We start from the raw sequence: 22728 nt of genomic DNA on the forward strand, positions 1-22728 counted from the left end.
AAAAAAAAAAAGAAAGAAACAACAAAAAGCCACCCACAACTGTGAGGGCTGGGTGCGTTTCCCAAAGTTGTAGCTAATTACACACTGGTGTAATTAGTGAGGTGATTGACAGGACAAAGGGGAATGGTTTTAAACTGAGACGGGGAGGTTTAGGTTGGATATTAGAAAGCAGATTTTCATTCAAAGGGTGGAGATGCACTGGAACAGGTTGCACAAGGAGGCTGTGGATGCCCCATCCCTGGAGGCATTCAAGGCCAGGCTGGATGTGGCTCTGAGCAGCCTGGGCTGCTGGTTGGTGACCCTGCATGTAGCAGGGGGTTGGAACTGGATGATCATTGTGGTCCTTTGCAACCCAGGCCATTCTGTGATTTGTAATAATGTTGGTTTTGTCTTCTGTTGGTGGTGGTCTATCATATGGTGAGAACCAAACTCAGGGAGCATGTCCTGTAGGAAAAAGTAGCAGATGCACAGCAACATGCAGGCCTAAAAAAACCCAACTTGTTTGTTGTTACAGGTTGGGAAAGGTGATGATGGTTGTGCTCTTACCCATGTGCAAGGACCTTCTATCTCAAAGCAGAATATTCACTTACAGGTAAATACTGCTTAGGTGTTCTTTGTATCTTCAGATCTGAGACTACTTTTTGGGGAGAACACCAGCCCTTTAGTTTTCTTGATGTCTTCAGCAGCAGAATCCAAGTTGGCACAACTGAAACAAGTTAATTGGGGAATGAATCGAAAGTCCTACAGGTTGCATTGTACCCTACCTACAAATTGATGCAGTCTGGTGCGGAGGAAGAAAGAGAAGGAAAAGAGGTTTTCCACATGTCCTCAACTGGTCCCTTGGAGAAAATGGAAGCAGAGCAAATGTAAAAAATAATAAAAAACAAACAACAACGGAAAAAAAGGAACAACCCAGAGCAAAACCTCATAACTTTGAACTAGAAGCTTTAAAAATATTGGCATGTTTCTGTTAGTACAGCCTGGACCTTCATTGCCTGTGGTGCTCAACTGTCTTTAAGCAGCTTTACATTTCATCAACATTAATACACAGCCTGCACAGTGCTTGTTTTTTTTTTTTTTCCACTCAATATTTCCTTGGACATCTTGTAGTTTTGTGGCTTTTTTTCCCTCAGAGGTAGGTAGTTTTGAGATGGTCAGTTTCATGATAGCTCATGTATCTGTGATCCATCAGATCAGTCGTTCTGTTGGGCTCATGGTGACCCCAAGGAGAGGCTTCCTCATCCGTACAAGAAGTGATGAGCAGTGTTGATTAGTGAATGGATAAGCAATTAAGTACATTGTGTCAAGGAACTGATTGAAGGTGTGAGAGTCCTTAGGGCTTTATATGCCCTGCTGTAGAAGAGAAATGATGTCAGTGATTGAGTGGGCTGTGTGGTCAGCAGTGGACGAGTTCAAAGTTGTAAACAGTTTCTGTGGCATTAATTGTCATCCTGTCACTGAGGTCAGCAGGGTTTTGCCCCTGATGTGAGCACAGCCTTGGTATGAATAGTTAATGTTGGTGAGCTACATGGTTAACACCATGCTTTGGCTGAAATTCAGGGAGCTACAGAGCCTCTCTGGAACATACTGCTATCTTTGCAGTATTGCTCTGCAGCACACAGGAATACATCATGCTTAAAGGAAAGGTGTACAACCAACCAGAAAACCCCTTTGGCCCAATGCTGCTGCACTCTGTATGCTGGCCAACTACCATGGTGACTTTCCATTTTTTTTATTCATAAGGTAACTGTATAGGAAGAGTTAATACAGATGGTACTTCAGTGTGTGGCTTCTGGTTTTGGCTGATTTGGATTGGCTTCATTTTCATTTTATTATGAAGATATCTTGCTTAGGAAATCAAAAGTGGGCTCCAGCTGCTCTCATCATGCTAATTCATCCTTTCTTCCCTGAATGTGCATCATAGGGATCTCAGGAGTAATTAACACAAGTGTATCCTGGTTTGGCCAACAGAAGAATTTTCAACTGGAACAGAATAGAATCTATTTCACCTTGCTGTTGAAGAAAGGAAGGAGACCTGCTATTACTTGGATTGGTATTTTTTGCAAACACTACAATGATGTCTGGAAAGATTAAATCCAAACATGGATATGAAAAGTGAAAACCCAAAACCTGGTTATAGTGATTTGCAGGCTCCATGGAAACTGGGCTTGCCGTCATCAACAGGAATTGCAGATACACAAATTTGGGCAACTGTAAGAATGAAATCATGTTTTAACCTTTTGTTTCATATGCCTCAGTGGAACTGGATTATAAACCTTGAGATCTTGGCTTTGGCAGCAACAGATTTGCTGGAGATGGGAACATCATCTTGGTCTTTTCTGAGTGCTCCAGTGCCCCACTCTTAGCAAGAAAATAGCTGTTATCTCCTTGCCACCTAATTCTTTGTGTAGTCAAACAGGTGTTATGAGAAGAATGTAAGTAGGTGTAATTCTCTTGTGGATTCCATCTTCTACCTGCATGCATGTATCGCCTCAACATGCTGGCATTATAAAGCACTGGTTAAGAAATCCACGCTGCTCTGGGTTATATGAAGAGTGGGGGAGGAATTGAGAACAACAAATTAAAACGAATCTCATCTCCTAAAATATTTGATGACATTACTCAATTTATTATGCAGAGCTGCCCTTTCAAGCATGTGCAAGCTGGTAGGGTAAGCAGGGCTATGAGGGGGGAGGATGAGAAGCAGCCCCAAATTGGTTCTGTGAGAAAACAACCACTTTCTGTAATCTGTTGTAGTAATAGCTTGGAAGACAGCCCTGATCTTGCTGTGAGTTAGCATGTGATGTGTAGCACACTCAGCGGGAAGGATGCTCTTAAATCAGGGTCCTTGTGGGGTACGTTCTGTGGTGTCTTATGGCCTGGGAATCTGTGAGGTTACCTGTTCACCTTGGATTGAGTGGCAAGACCCTGATGTGTGTCTTGGGAAGAAGGAGGCGATTTTGAAGCATTTTTTCTTGTAAAACTTCATTGCCATATGCGTTCTTCTTTTAGTTCATCTTGGAACTTCTTCGTTGGTTTTGTGCTACCAAAAGATTGACTGGTGATCCTTTTCCCTCCCAGGTACTGCTTTGTTATGAGAGGCAATGAGGATTCTCCAGTTGGTTTCCAATGAGTGAAGGCTATTTATGCTGTCTTTCATCTCCCACTTTGAGCAGAGGTGAGAGGTTCTGTTTGGTGAGCTGTACAGGAGCTGCTTGAGAGCAACAGGGAAACAAATTCCACGCCGGAATTCAGCAGCCCCTCCAATCAATGTACTTTCCAATTAATTTCTTTGTATAAGCAGGACTTCTGAAAACAGTGTGCTGCTGTTAGCTCTGGCTTTAATTTATTTTGAAAAATGCATAATTATCAAGCTGTGAGCAAATTGCCATGCGTTTCACCTAGCTCCTTCTGAACTCATTCGCATTCAGAGCCGTTGATTAATGAACAGAGCAACAGAGGACAAGGATGATCCAACACAGCTATGAGCTGCATACAGCAGAAGTATTGCCTCCAGAGAACGTGTATTTGGGTCTGTGTTGCAAATCACTTTGTAAGGCAATGCTGCCCCTTATTGCACTAAAAGGCAAAAACGGTGTCCTGTGAGATGAACTTGTCCTATTCCTACCCCTGGGCTGTGAAAGGGCAGAAGTGAGTCTTGTTTCTTACACCTCCCCTGTGCTGTTTATGCATTAGCTGTACAAGTATACGAGCAAATATAGATGCTGAGCCCATGTTAAATTCCTGTTTTCTTAAAGAAGAAAAACAGCAAAACTCTGCAGGCCTTGTAGAGCGCAGCCATCTGGTGCAATGAAACAATGAGCTGAACAGTGGTATCTTCTCCTGTATTCACAAGAACCAAAGGATTCTTCAAGCATGTGTTTGTAGAACCTTTTTTTGTGTCTTTTTTCCTTTGTGGGACAAAGTAGCTGACTGACAGCCTTCTGTGGTAGTATATATGGTGATGTTCTTTGCCTTCCCAGGGGACATTCACATGCCTGTGGGGCTCATTCCTTGTTCCCACTTCGGGTCAGTGCTATCTGTGCTATTGTGCAGTTTCCTTTGGTCTCATAAAGTTAACTTCGGAGGTGGCTGTGGAAGGCAGTGCATTTCATTGCTCTTCAATACACAGATTACATATCTCTCACTTCCAATAAGTTCTTGGTGACTCTTTTATTTTTCCTTCTTTCCTCAGCTTCTGTTCCTGCCCTCCTTAGAGCAACCACCAGCCAGTCTCTGGGTGTCAGCTGCACATCCACCAGCAGATGGGAAGTTGCAGGAGTTGAGAAAAACAAAAGACTTTCTTCTGGAGTGCAGGTCAGTGTCACTTCACCACTGATACTCAAATTCTGGTTGAGTATGAGAACAGGCTGTGTTACACCTTGTCTGGTTTGTCATCCTTACCCTGGAACATCTGGGTTGTCATTCAGTGTATGTTTGCACACATTTCTAACAAATAGAAGTTGAGGTCAGTGTGTTTCCTTGCTGCCATGTTTCCTCACAAGAGGAGTGATGTTCACTCACAAGTTCTGGTGATGGTTTCAGGTGATGTGGAAGCACCTGACTGCTGGAAGGTGGGCAGTGCTGCCAGTGTTACAGGTGACAGAACAGCCCTCTGGTATTGGTTAAGTTCAGAGTCTTATTAATCCAAGTTGGACTCAATGGTTTAACATGAATGAAAAAATAAGATGTGTATCTTTATTTAGCCTCCCATGCCACATTTTTGCTTTGGTTTGATTTGTTTGAGAGGGAGCAGGAGTGCATTTTTTGTTGTTTTTTTAACTCCTGCAAGCTAAACTGCAGAAGCACTGATAATTCCAAGCCTTAGGTGAGACTTTGCCAGAATTCAGGGCTTTGTAGGATTGGACTGTGATCCCTCTTATTTGCTGGAGCTTTGTGGCTTCCTGTTTCTGCAAGAGTTAAGAACTGTGTGTTAATAAAATCAGGTTCAGACTTAATAACCCTCTAGGCTGCACATGCTGCAAGCTGATACCATGAGAAGTAGGATATCAGCATGAAAAGGGGAGGAATAGCTTACTCATTCAAATTTTTTACTCAAAGATCAAAAAAAAAAAAGGGGCCTAGCATCTGAGACCAGCAGTTTCTCAGAACCCTGCTGCAATCCATTTATAAATTGTTTCTCCTCTCTCTTCACCCTAGTTGTTATTATTATGCTTGTTATCTGATGGTTATTTAATCTATACTTTGTAATTACTTCCCTTCTGTCTTTCACTCCGACATACATTCATTTTCTTGTTGCTGACCTACATTATTCAAGCTGTAAAAGTCAATTATGCTGCCCGTGATTTTTCAAGTGGCATTTAGTAAATGGGTTTGTGTATTACCCACCTGTTAACCTGGTTCAAGTCAGGAACCACTTTTTCTCAGGCATCTCTTAAAAGCCTCTCCAGAAATACAACTTTTCTTCCAAAGTTGCTGTGAAGGAGCACAGACCTTTACCCACCCCAATGGACAATGATGTGTATGATGCTTTGGGAACAAACCATTGCATGTTTCCTATTTCTGACTGTGAAGTGGGAATGCATTTTTCCATCTTACTGTATCGTGTTCTCATTGCACTTCTGTGTGGATTTTGGATCTCTGATATTAAACATCAAGATTTAAGCTATCTTTGTACTATTTTATAGGTAAGAGGTATCACTGTTACCAAATGGATTACAAAATCATCTGTACCCAGCAGACAAACAGTTCCCAAGGGGCTGGTGGGTGGGGAGGGTTGTTTGTTTTTTAATCAAGCCTTGCTCATTAATGCTTGAAGCTTCTCTGCATATAGATTTTCACCTTTCATGCCTTTTCCCAGCTTCCTGTTGCAGTATTGAGATGTGAGCACATTACCAATGAAGTTAAGAGCCCATGCTAATAAGCTCTCTAGGCCCATGCTAATTTTGTAGTAGAAGAAAAGGATGTATCAGAGGGAATTTGTTAGATAGAGGTGCAATCATTCTAAAAACTCCTTGCTCTTCCTTGGTATGAAGGCTGATTGCTTTATTACTTGACATCACAAGGCAGCTTGCAGCAGCAGCTGGGTAGCATTGCTTTTCCAAGGACTCACCACAGCTTTTACACTTCCACATATACACGTCTTGATGGAGGTACTTGGGGAATATGCATGCCTGTCACATAAGCTCTCAGACATGCCTATCTCCACATCTTCTTACCAGGATGTGCTCTCACAGGGGAGAGGTCTGCAAAGGTAGAAATTCAAGCACATGCACTGTGTTTGAATATGCATCAGAGACATTGGTTTATGTGTTTCTTGACTGACATACCAAGAATCTGCACAGTTGACACGTAGACATGCAGTTGTAGATGCACATTAAACACATGTGCATGCTTTCAAGTAGATGAACACAGGCAGAAGGCTACCGTAGTGCTGCATTGCCTGTCGTTACCTGAGCAAAAGTGGCATTTAACAATTGGTTCTGAGGCTAATTGCAGAAAAGTGGGCAACAGTTGTTTATTGCTGCCATGTGATGCTGGTGTCTTGTGTCTTCAGTTCATTAGAGTTGGATTGTATTGGAATGAGCTTCCTCTAGGAAACAAGGCTATCTGTACCTGTAGTCACTCTTCATTAGATTACACTGTGGCATTTTCAATTTCTCTACTGTGGTTGCTGTATTTGCAGTGACACTTTTACCATGAGCTATATCCACATCCAGTTTATTCTGCCTTTCAGCATTAGCTTCAGGCTGTAGGGACTGTAATGTTATCTCTCATAAGCATCATCCCAAACTTTTTAAAGTTAAATGTTCAAATCCTCTTGGGAGAATTCGTCCTTTTCCCATCTTCTCTTTTTGTGCTATTTGAATGAGGTCGCCATAAATAAATAAATAAAATGAAAGGGATGTCTGCAAGCAGACAAATACCTCATACTGGGGTTTTTATGCTTTGAATGAGGGAGATGCATGGCAGTTTTTCCAAGGCATTTAGGTATGGGTTAGTTGTCAGTGTGCCACCATGTTCTGCATCAGTGCCATATTTGAGCAAAGCTGAAATGCTGACTGATATAGCTTCCTTTTTTCCCCATTAGAATTCCTTCTGCTAAAAGCAGCTGTTATTCCTTCATTTAAGATAGAGAATTAAGGCAGAGAAAAATGAGATGGCTTGCCTGGGGTCACTGGCAGAACTAGGAGCAGAGTGGAGGTCTTGCAAATTGAAGCTCAATGCTTTAATTACATACTCAGATTTAAAGGCTGACATTTGAGAGAAACTGAGGGAAAAGAGAAGTACAGTCAGTAGAAGCAGGGATGTGTGGCCTGGGAAGAATACAAGGATGTCATCTGGACCTGCTTCAGGATCAGGAAAGCCAAGGTATGCATAGAAGTAAACTTGGTGAAGGATGTGAAAAGTAGCAAGAGGGGTTTCTGTAGGTATGGTGGTCAGAAGAGGTGGTCCAAAGAGAATGTAACTCATCTGATACATGGGAAGGGAGAATTGGCTTCGACAGAAATGAAGACTGAGATATACTCAATGAGTTCTTTCACTCTTCATCATATTTGAAAAGACATGGATGTCAGGTGAAGTCCCTGGTGACTGGAAAAAGGGAAACATCATACTCCTTTCCAAGAAAAGGAGAAATGAAGACCCAGGGAATTACAGCTGATGAGCCTCACCTCTGTGCCTGGGAAGTCCTGGTTCCATTTGGATACCTGGCTTTTTGATTATAATGGCTTCTAGATTGGTTTGAAAGCCTGATTGTTATAGGAAGTTGCAAATGAATAACTAGAAGGCTCCCATGAAATCATTAATATAGCCAAAGAGTAAAGACAAAGAAATACATCTTAGCATCATTCCTGAGCTTGTGCTCTCTCTTGTAGCCCTGTCGGTGTATGAACACGTGCCTGGGGTTGGCTGGCTGCTGGCAGCAAGGGGAGAAGTTTAATAGCTCTGCTGCAAGTATGAGAGCATTTCTTCACTGGATTCCCCTAGATTGGTTTGGATGGCTGTAAATGTCTGAGTTCTGGTGTGTGCTCATTGAGAGATCAGCGTCCTCAGTGCTGTAAGCCCAGCTGGGAAGAAAGGCCTGTACAGGAACTAATGATAAAGAAAAAAGGTCTTTACTTCAAGAACCATAATAGCCAATTTGATTTCCACTAGCCTAGTGTTTATAGACTGGTTTTCTCTCCTCTGTGGGAAGCCAATCTTTGCTTTCACAGGGCCCCTGCTGGAAAAAAAATCAAATAGCAAATTCATGCGAGGGTTGCAGTAGCAAGAGGGCAGGTGAGGATGTAACTGGTTGTGTTTGTGGGAGGTGAGGGAAATGAGAGATGTGGGAGAATGGCTCGGTAGGGGAGGAAGAAGTTGCTGTCAGCCTCATTGCACTTTGAATAGCTTGTGGAAAATGCTGCTATCTGCTCTGAGTCACCTCACCTAAACCAGGTCGTCTCTGTTTGATGGAGAGTGGGCCTTCTGCCTACCAGTGACAAAAGGGAAAGCAATGGGAAGGAAGTGCCAGAGTGTTTGGGGAAGTTACATTTCTCAAGTCAGTTATTTTAGCATTCCCCTAAACAGAGGAAATGTATTTGTACCCAAAGGAAAGGTTTTTGTCAAAACAGTTTCATGCACGTACTTATTTGTATTGACTTGATTCTGGGGGAAAGTAGGCTTTCAGTGAAAAATACATAAACTTGCACTTTCAGTGGTGAGGTGGACAGTGTGCAATAAGGTCTGTGTCCTCATGGGCACTCCTGGCCACATCTGGACTGCAGAGCAGGTATATGCAGTGTGCCTCGTATTCCTTTCCTCCTTGCATGTTGTTGCAATTTGCTGCCAAAGGAAACCAGGGTGTGCAGGAGGAGGACAGCAGCCAAGTCTTATCTCAGCAGCAGCAACCAGGTTGCTTCCAGACTGTGTTCTGGAAAAGGAGGATGCATGTCCAATACCCCTGCTGTAGCCAGAGCTTATATTCCCTCCCCTTTGTGGATTCTCAGAAAGCAAGCCATTTATTTTTATCTGGACCAAAATCCTTTGATGCCCTTTAACAGATTCAGGGACTTCACTTAGAACAGAACCTGAGCACGGCCAGAGGGATGTGTTCAATTATGAATCATTTTGCAAATGCTGCAAGCTGATTTTGGGATGCTAGTTAAATGGAAGTTTTCAAACGAAACCTGAGGGCAGCGTACTTATCACAGGGTATTCAGCACATTAGCCTAAGCCTCTTTCTTTTTATGTAAGATGAATTTTTCAGAGGGGAGATGCCCACTGGCCCCACAGAATAAGTATTTCCTCAGAATGACTGTGTGGAAAAGGAGAGGAAGAAGAGAGATATTGTAGCAGAAAAAGATGCACACTTACACCAGAGGAGAGCTGTCCTTTACAAAAAGTGGCCCTTCGATGCTATATTTTGTGAAGATGAAGATTAGGACTGTATGTATCCTCTGTACTACTTGTTCTGAAACTGCAGCCCTTCAGAAGTTGAATCAAAACCTGCTTACTGGGTAACATTAGTGCCTGGGGGGACAGAAAGGTGAACGATTGCTGTTCCTCTTGGGGTTACTGAATAAATAAATCATTAGAAGTACTAAGGAGGTTTTCTCAGAACTACTGTGGCCTGCAGTGTATCTCAGTTTGAGGAGTTTGGCTTGGTTCAAATGTACTTGTTTGTGCAGTGTCTGAGCATTAGGCGTTCTCACTGTACTCTTGCTGGACAGAGTTGTATTTATACTTCCACCCCTGTTGTTAGCACTAATACTGCGATAGCACTTATCACACATCAGCTTCTAAAAGCTATAGGGTAAGGCAGATGTGGGATGGAGGCCCAGGAAGATTAAACGCAATGAATCTTTTTACACTGCAACTTGCAAAATGCAAACTTTTACCCATCTGTCCTTGGTCTGGGACAGATGCTGAAGTACAAAACCACATCCTTTATGTAATCTTATGTTAATACTGTGTGCCACTGTTGCATTATTCATCTATTTCTTTGGCAAGCTGAAAGTTACACCGGCTGTCTTCCATCCACTCAGTCTTGTGTTCCCTGTTTTCTCATGTAATGTGCTTCCTCCTAGGAAAAAATAACAAGGAATTTCCAAAACTGGTAATAATAATTCTACAAGGCTTTCTGGAAGTCAAGGCTGGCTTCTCTAGAGCATTCTCTCTCCTCTTCTGTAAACAGTCTCTCTTCTACAAATTCTCTTGAGCCCGCACACTAAGTGAACTTGATATAAGATGTGATAGATGTAGCTCTTAATTCATGTAATTTTCTGTAGTACTCTATGGCCCTTGGCACTAGATGGGGAAGGAATTTCAGGATGCTAAATGGGATTCATTCTTGTATAGGCTATACTAAAACAACAGCGTTGCTTGTGATTACAGAGATCCTACTTGGCAAGAATCAGTGTGCTTATACAAAAGCTGCCATCCAGACATTGTGCTTCCATTCCATGTTAGTAATAATAAAAAGGAATAATTATGTGGACTTCTATTTAAAAACAAAACAAAAACACAACAGAAACTTCTACTACAAAAGCTAAGTGAGATAAATAACCCCTGACAGAGCAAGAAGGCGATCTCACTAAATTGAATCCAGTCAATTTTAACATTCGCAGCGCTGGAGGCAATTTCAGACAGTATAAACGTAATGGAAAAAAACATATTCCTGAAGCTGACTTACAGAACTATGTATCTGGGCCCTTGATGATGATAAATCAATGATCTAGAAAATAAAATCCCTTTCCTATTAACCAGATGGGCACACAAATTCTTCTCAGACTGAGACGTAAGCACCCAGAGTTTTCAATTAGCGTTTCACATCTCACTACCTTATAATTATAAGTAATTAGATTGGAATGCAGTGCAGACACACACATATAAACTGTCTTTCTCTTGCTTTCTCTCTGTGTAAAGTGTCTGTCTCCTGATTGATACAATTCCTTAATTCTGTTGAGAGATTCTCTGCTAACATCATAAGAGATGCACTGGAGCAGAACTCTGAAATTGAATTACAACCTTTGTACTGTGATTGCAGAGTCCTGCCTCTGCTATTTCTTCCTTCTGAACTCAACTTTCTGAGGCTTTTCTGATGTTTCTTATCTCTGGTCCCATAGGGTGTCCTGTTAGATGCCTGGTGTGCTCTGCTTTCAGTTGTCTCTGTGGTGGCAGGTGCTAATTATTGAATAGCTGGGCTCAAACAGGAGGGCTGGGCAGGGAGATCTTGGGCCTGAGTGGGAGTTCTGACTGCCTTTCTTGGTGTGCATTGAGTGTGAGGTAGCCTGAACTTCATGCCAGTCTGGAAAAACCAGCCTCCACCTGGTTGCTCTCTGAAGGCTGGCAGCATGGTTTTGAGTCAGATAGGATTTCAGCATCTTCAGAAGAGCAGGTGGCAACAGACAACATCCTAATGTATGGAGCATCCACCAGCACTGTGTGAGAGCTTGCAATTTAAGCTGTTCTGGTCTTAATCGTACTGAAACTTGAGAGAGAGAGGAATTTGCCAAGTGCCAACACTTTGCAAAGGTGCAAATAAACGCTGGGTGTGTGCTACACGTGTGTTATGGTGACTGTCTTAATGTGACAGTTGCAGAGGAAGGGTCTGTATCTGGAACAGAAACAATATTGTAACTTCTGTTGGTCAGTGTGATCCTTGTCAGGTCTGAGTGGTGCAAATTACTGTACATCTGCAGATTTCAGAGATGTTGTCCCAGCTGCACCACCATTTTGTTGTGCTGAGATAACAGACATAAATCAATCTCTATAGAAACCTGAGATATTTGTGATTGGAATTTGCTGTATGTGGTGTTTTACCTTAAGTGCAGTGGTTACTCCCTGAGTGCATCATTGCACCTGTGTTTGATGCAGTGTGCAAGAGAAGATGTTTGCCTATTGAACATACTGGGAAACCTGCATAGAAACCTGCATAGAACCAAACAGAACATACAGAGGAGGCACTGCTTCCAAAACAGTGGCTCAGGCAGCAGAGTTGAGGTCTGTGTTTAAAACTTCAAAGAAAATGAAAGCTTGGTGACACTTTTCCCATTGTTTCATTCTCCTGAAGTGAGAGGCACAGCACTGTGTTATGTAGGCTCTCTGCAGTTTCGCAGTACATCAAAGTTTCTGCATCTTTGACAGAGTGAGTGATTGAAACAGTCTTTATAGTCTTTATGGTCACTTCCTTTCATTGACTGTTGTAACAGAAGTTTCCTGAATGTAATTACACTGTCATTACTCCAGTTTTGTTTCCAAATGTGTAAATAATGCCTATTCCTATGACTGGGAGGTTAACTTCATGACAACATAACAGCCTTGGATATTACTCTTAATGAAGTGCTATTAAACTCCAGATATCTAACTACATCATATTTATGTTGTAATTATTGCTACTTGCTTGGTGCATTTCCAGTTAGACAAATTAGTGGCAATTTCAAAAAGGCTAAAACAAGTGCCTTGTGTAAATGTACTGTGATTGTTGGCTAATTACAGAGTAATTATGTGCTTATGAAATATGGTCTAATACAACTTTGCTCTTAGTTTGCACTCTTCTTTTCCCCCACTGTCAGACCTCGTGGCCGTGCCCCTCACCTTGAAGGCAGAGGGCCTTTACATCCCAAGAGCATTAAATCATGGCTTTCCATGGATGTATCCATCATGATAAACTGACTTCAGCATCCAAAAAATAATAATAGAACTGATGAAAGCCTTTCTGGTCGTGGGATTTTTATGGCTTCTTTTCTAACAAAATGCTCTAATCTTCCTTCTCTCAGGACACTGACTGCACGCCTTATATTTATTTACCTGTTTACAAGATCTGTGGTGGTTTTGTTATCTGTCTCCTGTCCCTCCATTACATTTGACCAGAACGGCTCGAATCAATTTGGAAACTCAAAGACACAGATGGAAAGCAAGGCTAAAAATCTGTGTATGTGCAGTAAAGCTGAGGCAGAACAGCCCACTTAGTGGTTTTATTACCCTCTCTCAAACTCTCATTTCATGCAACTTTATTCTTAAATTCTCTTCCACTTTGTACCCTGTACTCTGTACCCATTAGGATAATGGGATTACTGGGAAGTCCTAGTTCATGTGCTCACAACACACGTGCACAGGTACACGCTTTCCCTTTCTTTAAACTGTCATCTATGGCTGCTCGACAGAATTTCAATAAACATCCTTTGTTTCCCTCAGTCATTAGAATAAGTGAGTATAAAGCAGCGTCCCCAGAACCTTCACAGTGTCCTTTTAAGCAGCCCTTCTCTTTTTGTTCATCGTTAAAAGGGAACATTCTGTTCAATGTACCCTGTGGCATTCAGAAACCTGTTGAGGAACCTGGTGTAATCAGTTGTTTTCCAAATCTAGACTGGAATAGTCATAGTCACATTTTTAGAGGGCTGTCAGTCCAAGCTTTGATGTTCTAATTCTGTACATGCAAAATCCTAGGGGAAAAAAAAAATATTGTTTCAGAAGCAGTCAGGCATGAAAAGCAAAGGGTTTTTATCAGAGCTTGTAGGAGAGACCTGACACACAGAGCTGATAGTTTAGGGTGTTAACTTACAATGCTGTACACAGAAACGCATCCTGAATTTCTATTCCCCAATATGTTTCTACATATGGTTGCAATTCACATGACATTTTGGAAAATGCTTTGCACGCTGCTTCTTGAGGTTTTTCATCTATGTATTTAAATTTATTTTTTCCTACTGTCCTCTGGAAGGCAATTGTTGAGACATCTCTGTTCTCCGAGCTCTGTTTGACGCAGGTGAGGTGGGAAACTTGCCTCTTGTTCCTGGAACAAATGAATGTGTGCTAAAACTGATAGCACTAGAGCAGAAACCTCAACCATAATTCCAGGTTTTCAGCACTGATCTGATGCTGGGACTCTTTTGAAGCCAGCACAATCCTTTTTATGACAGGGGAGTTGATGAGGCTGAGAGAAGTTGTGCTTTCAAACCAATGATTTTGACTTTTTGAGAAGAAACCGTTTTCACAATTAATCCTGAATTTTTGCTCCTGGAGCTTTTATGATATGAAAGAAATGCAGAAGCTTTGAAGTCCATTTCAGCAAAAGCAAGAAAATTTCCACTCCATCTGTAATTCCAAACCTGCCTTCTGAAATAGCAATTAGTGATATTTTTACAGTAAAATTTCCCCATCATGTGAATGTCCAGATGGGCAGGCTTGTTCTCCTCCTGCTCTGTGTAAATTGGAGCAGGGAACGGGCAGGCAGGGCTCCTGGGTTTCATTTCCAACTTTACCACTTATTCCCTGTGTGTCCTATGAGTAACATTTTATTTTAGCTTATGCTTTGTTTGTAAAATCGAGATAATTACACTTTTCCTAAGGGAGAAGGAGGAAAGGCACTAAGGCATAAGTCAGAAAACAGCACAGGAGAAACTTCTAAAAACTTTGGCTACTCCCCTGGTTCCCCCCGTGATTTCTGATGCTGTTATATTCTGAGCATGGTGTTGCACAAAACCAATCACCCATGCAAGTTTATAATCTAAGGCTGTAATCATACAAAAATTTAGGCATTTATTGGGGAAGCATATAGTTTGTGCTAAGCTTGTTCCTAAGCCTTTGCAGATTGGAGTGCAAATATGCAGTGGGAAGAATGGTTTGTAAAGGGTGAAGCAGTTGGGTGGGTAATAATGGACTTGTGAAAGTGTGAGCATGCATCTTTGTGCTTTTAATATGATTTGAATGCACACCACCTTAAGTGGTGTCCAAACTTATCACACATTGTCATAAACTGAAGCATGGAGATAAGGCATCTGATGCCTTTAGCTTTCTCTGAAGTTCAGTTTAAATAGAGATTTATGTGCAGAGCACAGCTGATGCCATTTGAAATCTCAGCTTTGGTTATGGAAGGAGCCTGGAGTAAGTAGGATGCTAATGTGGTTACCACAGGGAATGGCTTTAAAGGAAGGAGTGATAAATGCAAGGCAGTATCTGTAAAATAACAGACTTTGTTCATCACTTCAGTAAAGGCAGGTGACTGTTAGAAGCCAAAAACATCTAGGAAGAAAATATGCAGAGGTAGGAGGCAGGCACATGCTGTTAGTTGAAGTCACATCGTATTTCATAGACAGGCTACAATTCCGCTCCTTGTCACAAGGAGAAAATAATGGGGGAAGCTTTTCAATGGCACAAGGGCAGTTTTATACAATTTGTATTGCAAGCCAGTGACCTTAGAGTGACTGCTGGCCTATCAGAGGGGTTTTGAAACGAAACCCTTCCTTTAGTCCTTGAGTTAGAGACAGACAAACAGTGCTTTACATGCACGCTCCATCTGCTGACCTTGGGTGGAGTCCTTTGCATCTTTTAATAAGCTTTTTAAAATGTAGCAGAGCTTCTTTGTTTCCTTGGCCTCAAAAGGGCGGAAGCCAAGAGAGATTTCATCATTCACATGCCATGAATAAAATGACCATGGAAGTGGAATCCTTTACCAAAAAAAAACCCACAAACATTCTGTGCATCAGCAGAGCTGTACAGACTGCATACAAGTGTGAAGTGATGGCTATAACAACAGCATGGGACTATTGCAAAGGTTACAACCCATGGCTTTTCTGCACATCTGTCTGATGGGTTTTTATCTCCATCTGAAATTCCTCCCTACAGGACTTTGAGCTGCATGATGCAGGGATCCCTTGGTGGTGGTTTCCCACTGCTCACTTGCACACAGAGAAGTGGGTTCTGCCTCCCAATAAAGCAGCTATTTTCCTACGAGCTATAGCAGTGCTGCCTTCCCTGCATCCTTGCCTGTCTTTCATGTTTTAAATTTGACACATTTAGCCACAGTATGTGTGTTTATACAGTCAGTATATAAATATACTTTGACTTCCTTCCAGCCTCTCTTTATCTCCAGAGATCTAGGCCCCTTCAAGAAAATATTATTCTTTGCTAGCAGCACATAAGCATCAATTTACAGAATTTTTTCATAAATAGAGCCTTCCCGGGGGCTGTATTATTGATTTATTTTTCACCTAGTACAGCACTCGCGTCTTGATCAGAAAAGCCTGCTCTCAAATTGTGCAGTTCTGGTTTTCCTTTTACACCATTATCAAAACATTCACTCTTTCTGAAGCCACTAATAAAGCAGCCTGGCTTTGCCAAAGAGAAATATTGCTTATGGTCCAAGTTGTGTCTCTGATAATTGAGACCCAAATGCCAGAAAGTCATTAAAAAAGTTGCTTCTGGTCACGGAGTTCCACCCAGTTTGTTTTTCTTGCACTAATAATCATTTCTTTCCCATGTTTTATTTCTTGTAAACCACTGCACATTGAATTATCCAGACACTGCAAGAAGCTCTGACAGTCCTCCTGTGTCTTATGAGCTGTTAGGGCTGCATTTCATTACCCATAATATACAAACACGCAGCATTTACTGGGATAACAACGCATTGTACAGGTGGAGATAAGCTCCTGTCAGGAAGTGTCTATAAAGCACGAGCAATTCCAGCACTTGTTTTTTGTGTTCCTGATACTGTCAGTGGAATTTCAATTTTGTATCCTGCGAATGCAAGCCGTGTTGGTGAGAGTTATGTGCTATGGAGATAGATAGCAGCTGGGGGCTTCAGGGTAAGGAAACATCCATCTTTGGATTTCCTTGGATGTAATGACATCCAAGAGATGTAAGAGGCTGTGAGGACAGCTCTGCTTTGCAAGGTGCTGCATATAATAAAATAAAGCCAATGCAAAGAGCTGTAGCCAAAGGTGAGAGTGAATTAACAAAGGGGATAAGATGGAGAAGGGGCAATAGGAGGTAAACTGAGAGCAGTGTGTGCTGAGCAAATCGCTGAGTTCACACTTCTGAGGTCCCCTAAGCGAGAGTAACGTTTTTCAGTAGAGATTCATCCTGCAATGAGCACAAAATTACTTCGGAGATTTGGAAAAGGGCAACCATTTGGCAGTGCTGAAATTCAAGGTGCAGCTTTCTTAGCTCTGACTGCTAGGTGTGTTATTTGAACTGACAGAGGCCCACTTAGGTGAGTTCCAGTTCCAGTTCACATTGGGTGGAGGGAAGCACAGCCTCCTAAATACTGCTGTGGAATAAGTTTCCCTTCAGCTGCAGCTTCCCACTACTTCTGCTGTTGTTTTTATTACTTGCTAGAGTAGAATACAAGAAAGTTTTAGCACAGAAGAAAGACTCACTGTGACAACTGCTGGGCAAAAACCAAACAAGTGCACAGTTGTTGCCCCAAAGCCTTTTTATGTCACTTCTGTAGTCATCCCCAAAGATACAGACATTTACATTGGGACCATTTAAACCATTATCTTTGGGATTTGCATATGTTGGGTAGAGATTATATCCATTCATTCCTTAATTTGGTACAGAAACAATCAAACAAGTCTTACTTTTGTCTCAGAACCTGGAAAATCCTATGAGTCTTAGGGATTCTTCAGGAGATGAGAGAAAAAGATGATGGAAAACCCAAGTTTAAGGTTTCCTTTCTGACTGCAGTCTCAGGTGTTACATGGAGCGTTGGAGTGCTGGAGAACTGCTGGCAGAAACTTCATGTCGGATCAGGACTTGCCAATGCAAACTCTTCCACCAAGGGAATGAAGACAAAAGCTCCTGAGATTTGCTACTGCCATCTCCCAAGCCTTCAGGCCTTCTGCCTGTTTCTGTGCAGCAATGATTGCCCACAGCATTAATGGTGTTTTGAGGACAAGACTGATGCTACCCTTTTCTTTTTTCTCCTCCAACTTCCAGCCATGTAACCAGCTGGAGTTCTGCTTCAAAGGAGAAAACTACTGAAGTCTCAGCTGGCTGCTTTGCTGTCAGCCCCTCTCGATCAGGATGTTTTATGCTGTTTGTCAGCATGGTTTCTAAACACCCGTGGCCTCAGGCTTTGAAGGAGTTCAGCCTTTCCTAAAATTGCTGATGTTCCTTGTTGCACAGTTTGCATAATTTTTGCAGTGGGCTTTTCCTTAAGATTGAGAGTCCTAAGTGGTTCAAACATATGGGGATCTCCAATTTTCATCCTCTCCATCAGCATTCTATCTGTAGAGGCAGAGCATCTCTCTATCAATCTTCCTTATAGCTCCCCTCTGCTTTGCTCCTTGGACTATACACTGTGGCATAAAATAGCGTGGAATGTTTCCTATTTTGTGTGCTAATAAGCAAAAACAGGAAAAAAAAAAAAAAAAGGAAGCAGCAACCTGTGCATTAGTTTGCACCAGCATGTGCTGTAACATTAGCTGATTCCTTTGGAAAATTACCACCAGTACAGCTTTGCTGACTTGCACATGTATAATGTATAAATAGAGCCATCAAAGTTTAATGCACCTTTAGCAGTGTATTTCCTAACACTGCCTATGACAGGGGTTTCATTTTATATTTTTTTTTATCTCAACAGTTTATCACCCTCAGCATGACATCAGTGCACTACAACAAAGTGCAGCTCAGCTATGCCATCCACAGAGGTACATTTATTCCCTGTGTCCACTTTTCCACTATGACATGCAGTACTCATTGATGGTTTTTACAGCCTTATGATGTAGCCAGGCAGCCTCTCTGGATTTATCCTTAGTCCCACAGTAGTGCCCACAGACCCTAACCAAGATCCAGGCTATGTGCACACACAGAGCAGTCTTTGCCCCCAGGGCATTACAATTTAAACAGACCAAACTGAGCAACGTGAAGACAGATCAACTGTGTGAAACAACAACAGATGAACAAAAAATGAGCCTAGATATTTTATAGATGTGGTCTTCTGTGGCCACTAGATCATACTTCAAGTTTTTCTCAGTATGAATATAAGGGATAATGAGTGTGAACAGATGGTACATAGAGGAAAGGAGGAGATAAATGTTAAAATAGAAAGTCACCTGGGTGAGAGAAATACAAAGTTGGACTCCATAAAAAGAAAATGCTGTTGCTTCTAATTTAGATTTTTGATAGAGGCATTTGCAGAAATCTGAATACCGTGATTTAGAGAGATGTTTGCCTTACCATTAGAAGCCAGGGTGGCCCACGAATTCTCAGAGCCACAGCCTTCACATTTCAGGAATACATCCACACATCTCTGGAAAGCAGCTGGAATAAAGTTGTGCCTCCAGCAAAGACATGGAGAGAACACTGAAAAAGGAAAAGATGCAGAAGTTTCAGCTTTGAGAGTCCACAGGTGGGCAGTGGAAAATTATGGTAGGATATGGACACAACCTCAGGAAAACCTGGGTCTGCAGCTTAAGTATCAGAGATCTGTGGTTTTGCACACATTTCAGCCTGGAAGTCTGCAGTTGTATGGCTTTACCTGTGAGCTGAAACTGGAGGAGGAAAAAAGAAAACCAAAACAAAACCAAGTGGGTGTGTGAAAAAAGCCACAACTCAACCTTGTAGCATCCAGGAGGCTGTGCTGCTGAGCTGTGATCAGCTAGGCTAATTACAAAGGGAGAATGGAGTCATTTATGGGCTGTTGGTTTCAAAACTACCACTTTTGGCAAAGCCATCAGGGGCCAACAATAGATGGCTGCATACATTTAGATATTAATTCATGAATTAAACGCATTGCATTTAGCACCTTCACAAGAACAACCTTTACAAGAACAATCCAGGAGCACCATACACAGCAATGATTGCTTTGCTCTTTGAGCCATGTCTTTTTGAACCAAACTGGTCCTTGGGTTTATAGATTTTATTATTATTACTTTATGTTCTTCTCTCCTGCAAAGAATTCCATCCTGTTGCAGTTCAAGAGCTCTTTCCATAGTGTCAAGCTCCCTTATGTTTTCAGCCCCCAGAAAAGTTCACAGTGCTACTTATTTTTTCTACAAGCTAGGAGGTTTTGATTTAACAAGGAGTAATAATGTTTTCCAATATGGATTTATTCCAGGGTAATCCAATGGCTTTTCAAAATGGAACTGCATTATTTCCTTAAGGCTCTGGTGCAGCATGGCTTCGTGCCTTTCATTGCTTCTCTGCTGCTGGCTGGAATCTTATTGCTTTGTGCCACAGACTTGATATTATTTGCCATCTCCTAGTCTGATTTTGGAAGCAAGAAGGTCTGAGTTCCCTTTCTGCTGCTGTCATGAAGTTATGAGCACCAGCAGTAGGGAGTCCTCATTGCTGACAAGTGCAACATTTCACACTGCATTTCCTAAATGCATGTGAGCTATTAGTTTAAAGAGCTCTGAAGAACGTAGTCTTTTAGCTTACCCTCACTCTGTTTATTTCATTCCTTTGAGTCCACTGATAAATCACAAACAGGGGGAATACTTGCACAGACTCCAAACTTGTGACACTATTGCATGAGCTGAGAGAAGGGCAAGCAGGAAAAGCCTTTTAGCTTCCCTTCCCACCCCCCCCACTGCCCATGATTCATTTTAAACATAACCCTTCTGGGGAAATAGAAAACAATCACATATACTAGGAAAAAAATTGGTTTTGTCTTTCCTGTAATGGTTTTCTCCTCTTTCAAAACTATGAAAAGTTAATTTTTGATACAAGGCCAGAAGAAAGAGAGGCTGCGGGGATAGGAAGAGCATGAGATGGATTTTCTTGTTGCCTTCATCACTTACCCAGCTGCAGAAGCATCTGTAAGATCAGATCAAATTCAGAAGCACAAAGCACTTGATTAAGGTGGGGAGAAGAGTAAACTTTTCCCTGTGGGGAGAAGTGACAGGCAACTGTTATTTCATTTCCAGGATGCTTTTTATTGAGGTAACTGATAGACATGCTCTTTTCTTTCAGTGTTTTCAGAGCACCACTTCAGTCATCTCTTCTATATTTATTAGCAAAAAGGAAAAGGAGAAAAAGGTGAAATTTATAGAACATGGCATTAATTACTGCTTTTCTGTTTTGATGGCAGCAAGTGATGTATTTCTAGCAGGCGTGCACCACAGGCATGGTAAACAGGCAACAAGCCTGAATCAGTACCAGTGCTGGAGCAAAAATTGTCCAAACAAAACCCCCAGAAAAAGTTTCATTAGAAGTCTAATTCAGTTTATTACCCACCATCTTTGCTCACCTTCACTGCTAAGGTCAGCAATTTTCCTTCAGTTGAGGGAAGCTGGTGGTATTGAGGTCCCGAGAGATGCTGCACAAGCAGTAGCTGAGTTATGCTGGGAGAGTTAAATACCATCACAGAAGTGATCATGCAGGGAGAGGAAAATACAGGTAGCTGAAACCTGGGCCATGCATTTTTCAAGTGATGAAAACTCAAATTTAAATGGATTAGGACTGTTTTTCCTCACCTTTTCAGTGTCCCATCCACTGAAACAGATAGAACTGATAAATTCTCTGTCTTTACTTAGAGAATCCAAGTAAATGGAAAACTTCTTTTGGGCTCTTCTGAAGTAGTAATCCCAGTTCATTTTTTGCTCTCACAAGACAAGCAGAGCTGTTGGAAGCAGAGATGCTTATGCCAAGAGAGGTGACTGCAGCACTGGCTCAGTACTGTGCAACCCTAAATACACTCAGACAAAGGCAGCATTTGGCCAAGGCTGAGCAGTGGGATCTGGGTTAAGCTGCTATAGGTATTATTGCCACAGCAAGCACTCAACAGGCCAACCCCTACACCTTCACTAAGCACTGGAAATAAGTACCTTCTTTAGCAAGTGTAACTGACTTAAGACCATCCTATCTATTGTGGCAACACAGTTGGGTGCCACTTCTCCAAGGCAGCTAACAGCTATTATAAGCAAGTAATACCAATGTTAGCCTCCTCCTCGGTGCCTGGTTTCACTGGACAGGTTTGGCAGGACAAGATAAGCCTGTCAGCATACCACTGTTGTGTTAACTCTGCATGATTTGTAATTGACAACTCCCTGGTTGTTGTCTAGATGAGTGTTTCTCATAGCCTCTTATTGGTGCTTTATGAATGTTGTAAGGTATTGTAATGCTCTTACACGATAGGAGGCACAGCAATGATAGCAAGGTAGCAAAGTCCTAGGCTGTAGCAAATGAGGATAAGCCCAAACAGAGCAGCCATAGACACAGAAACAAAGAAAGAAAAATCCACCTACCCTTAGAAGGCCTCAGTTAGGCAAGGATCTCTACTGAGATCCCCGTCACCTCTACTGCCAACCCTTAAATGAGGGCTGGGGAGGGGTGGATCCTGGCTCCATCCCTTGCAATCACTCAGACACATTGCGTGCACCTGAGCTCCCCTGGGCTGGCCCTGCCTTCCCACCAGGTGCTCAGTCATTGTTTCAAGCCTGTCTTAGCACTTCCCCTATAGATATTTAACAAAGATGTCACGCGCATCCCTTTTTTACACATTCTGTAGTTATGTTTTCACTTCAGCTGTGCAGCAGGAGGTGGTGTGGTATGGGATGGAGTCACCGAGACGTTTAGAAGAAGGATTTCTTTGAGATGAGACACGTGCTCAGTTCTCTCCCTCATTCTTTTCTCCTGAATTCCCCAGAGATCTGTACCTACAAGCACGGAGGAGCAGAATTTGAGTTTCTATGCTTCATTTCTGGCATACCCTCACACTGTGTGAAATCTTACATTGCTCTTGCACTCTCACTGACATACTTAGAAAGCCTGTGCTCTGCTTAGTGCCTTGTGCTAAAGATCTCTCGTGGATCAGGACCTTGAGCAGAGCCAGGAAAGGACTGTAAGCATGAGAAGCGAGGTGTAATAAATGGTCTTTTTTGTTTCCCTGCAGAGGTTTTCCCCTTGCCAATTTGTAGAGCTGTGCAGCAAGTTACTGTACGTACAGATTGCTTGTACAAGTTACCAGCCAACTCTGGCATAACTCTGAAAATCTATTGGAGAATGGGAGCCTGTGTTTTGCCTGGTGCTTTAAACAACTCCATATTATTCTGGGAT

At 42.1% G+C, this 22728-nt stretch overlaps 2 long non-coding RNA genes across 3 annotated transcripts in view; one reads left to right on the plus strand and one right to left on the minus strand.

The window, feature by feature from the left end:
- LOC104914346 overlaps window positions 1-17480 on the plus strand; it is an 18160-nt gene extending 680 nt beyond the window's left edge. The window contains exons 2-5 of the long non-coding RNA XR_002121642.2: window positions 515-592; window positions 3082-3178; window positions 4196-4317; window positions 17413-17480. This is a non-coding gene — a long non-coding RNA (uncharacterized LOC104914346). The remainder of the gene's footprint in view (window positions 1-514; window positions 593-3081; window positions 3179-4195; window positions 4318-17412) is intronic.
- A 458-nt stretch (window positions 17481-17938) lies between these two features.
- LOC109371005 lies at window positions 17939-21962 on the minus strand. Of its 2 annotated transcripts, none has more exons than XR_002121639.1 (5): window positions 21918-21962; window positions 20921-21014; window positions 20472-20556; window positions 18907-19032; window positions 17939-18026 (listed from the first exon to the last, which is right to left on the minus strand). It is a non-coding gene; the product is annotated as an uncharacterized LOC109371005 (long non-coding RNA). The 2 variants fall into 2 exon arrangements; XR_004162012.1 differs by lacking the exon at window positions 21918-21962 and adding an exon at window positions 21147-21370.
- Between the last annotated feature and the right edge of the window lie 766 nt (window positions 21963-22728).

Source organism: Meleagris gallopavo, chromosome 26 (genome assembly GCF_000146605.3).
Source record: "Meleagris gallopavo isolate NT-WF06-2002-E0010 breed Aviagen turkey brand Nicholas breeding stock chromosome 26, Turkey_5.1, whole genome shotgun sequence".
NCBI lineage: Eukaryota > Metazoa > Chordata > Aves > Galliformes > Phasianidae > Meleagris > Meleagris gallopavo.